The sequence below is a fragment of the Sorex araneus genome, chromosome 2 (assembly GCF_027595985.1).
Source record: "Sorex araneus isolate mSorAra2 chromosome 2, mSorAra2.pri, whole genome shotgun sequence".
In the NCBI taxonomy this organism is placed as follows: Eukaryota; Metazoa; Chordata; class Mammalia; order Eulipotyphla; family Soricidae; genus Sorex; species Sorex araneus.
Genome location: NC_073303.1, coordinates 252,976,812 through 252,979,386, shown reverse-complemented (window position 1 = coordinate 252,979,386; position 2,575 = coordinate 252,976,812).

Below are 2,575 nucleotides of genomic sequence, written 5' to 3'. Positions count from 1 at the left end.
GAGCCAGGAGTAACCCCTGAGCATCGCCGGGTGTGACCCAAAAAGCAAAAAAATAAAATAAAAAATAATAATAATAAAAAGGGGGGCTAGCTAAAAAAAAAAGGTTTTAAAAAAAGTATTCATCAATGACAAGGTCCACAAACTACCCACGATTCTGTGGTTCCGTGTGTACCAACGAGGTTAAGGAGAGTAGAGGCTGGACACTGTGAGCGTCTAGGAACACACACGGGTGGGCAGGACCTTCCTAGAGGGGAATAACACAAGGGTCGTGCAGGACACCCAGAGAAGCACCCGAAATACGTCCTAGCCATCACACCAGCTCTGAAGAGCATCTGCCGGCTCTTATAAACTCCGGATTCAAGCCAAAAGGCATGGAAGAGACAGTATGGCAGGCAGGGAGCCTGTCCCGCAAGCTGCCGGCCAGAGTTTAATCCCCGGCACCCCTTCTGGTTCCCCTCAAGACTGACAGCTGATATCTCTGAGCACAGAGCCAGGAGCAAGCCCTGAGCACCATCGGGTATGGTCCAAACTCAAAAGCAAAGCAAAACCAAGGCATGTAAAGAAACCAACAAAACGCAAACAGATTTGATACAACTAATGTAAGCCAATGTACTATAACGGTAACTGAGGATGACGATAATAATAATCGAATAATCGTTGGGGCTGGAGCTATAGCTCAAGCAGGGACGGCATTTGCCTCGCACATGGCCGACGCAAGTTCAACCCCCGGCATCCCATAGGGTCCCCTGAGCACATGAGTAATCCCTGAGTGCAGAGCCAGGAGTCAGCCCTGAGCATTGGCTGGGAAAAACAAATCATAATAACAATCCTCTAGCAAAACCTAGTCAACATAAATCAGAATTACGTTTGGGGGGCAGGGGGTGCCAAGATATTCTACAGCAGGCTCTCGCTTGCCTGTGACCAATCCAGGTTCAATCCCCAGCATCCCATAGGGTCCCCTGAGCGCCACCAGACATGATCCCTGAGCACAGAGCCAGGAGTAAGCCGTAAGCCCTGAGTACCACAAAGTATCACCTACAAACAAACAAAAATAATAATAACAACAAGAACAAGAATTATCTTTTCTGCATGCTGCTGCCTGGTGTGACCCGGGTTTGATTCCTGGCACCACGGTGTTCCCTGGTCATTCCTGAGCACAGAGCCAGGAGGAGATTGTGAGCACAGAGGTCAAAAATCTCAAGACAGAAAATAAAATTCAGTAAGTCCGGGGTTGGGAAACTGGGAGATTGGGAAGAGCTGTGCCTTGCGGGTCCCTCCAATGGGGAAGAGAAAGCTGGGGGGTGGGGGGTGTAGCCCAGACACCTGGGGTTGCTAAATGTAGCTCCAGAGAGCTGGAGAAGCCCCCCTTGGCCTTCAGTATCGGGCGCCCAGTACCCCTGCAGCCTGACTTCCGGGTGCACCATACCCTTGGTGTTTGGGTTTCCGGGTGAGAGGGGCAGCAGGGGGTCTCCCAACGATTATCCAGGGGGGCCCAGGCATCTCCATGCAATTCTCAGGCAGGGGGGCCAGTGCCAGCAGCATGGATGTGGGGGGCGGGGGAGGGTGCCCACATTAGCACAGACATGTTGGGGGAGAGGGAGGGGTGAGGGGGGATCACACCAGGCCTGGCCACTAGCGCGGAGGCCCCTGCCCGGCCCCCCTGCCCCGCCGGCTGTCTGTTCCGTCTGGGCTCCCACATTCGGTTTGCTCCCAGGGCAGAGAGCATGTGGGGAGAGCGGCAGCAGGCACCCTAAGACCTACTGGCCCGAGTCCCCCGGGCCTTGTCCGCAAGGCCTCCCCTTTGCCCTGCTGATGTAAGCCAGGACAACGGGCCTCAGGCTTTGCCCTTTCTGGATCAGCGCCTGGAAAATGGACCTGTATGCGTGTGTGTGTGTGTGTGTGTATGTGTGTGGTGTGTGTTGGGGGGAGTGTTTTTGCTTTTTTGTGTCTAGATTAACTCCTGGAAAATGGACATGTGCGTGCGTGCGTGTGTGTGTGTGTGTGTGTATGTGTGTGTGTGTGTGTGTGCATGTGTTGGGGGGAGGGAGGAATGTTTTTTTGTGTGTCGATTAACTCCTGGAAAATGGACGTGTGTGTGTGTGTATTGGGAGAAGTGTTTTTGTTTTTTGTGTCTGGATTAACTCCTGGAAAATGGGCAATTGTGTGTGTGTGTGTGTGTGTGTGTGTGTGTGTGTGTTGGTGGGGAGAGGGGAGTATTTTTTTGTGTGTGTGATTAACTCCTAGAAAATGGATGTGTGTGTTGGGAGTATTCCTGGAAAATGGATGTGTGGGGTGTGTGTGTGTGTGTGTGTGTGTGTGTGTTGGGGGGAGTATTCCTGGAAAATGGACGTGTGTGTGTGTTGGGGGGAATATTCCTGGAAAATGGACACGTGTGTGGGGTGTGTGTGTGTGTGTGTATTGGGGGGAGTGTTTTTGGTTTTTTGTGTCTGGATTAACTCCTGGAAAATGAGCGTGTGTGTGTGTGTGTGTGTGTGTGTGTGTGTGTGTATGCGTTGGTGGGGAGAGGGGAGTGTTTTTGTGTGTGTGTGTGATTAACTCCTGGAAAATGGATGTG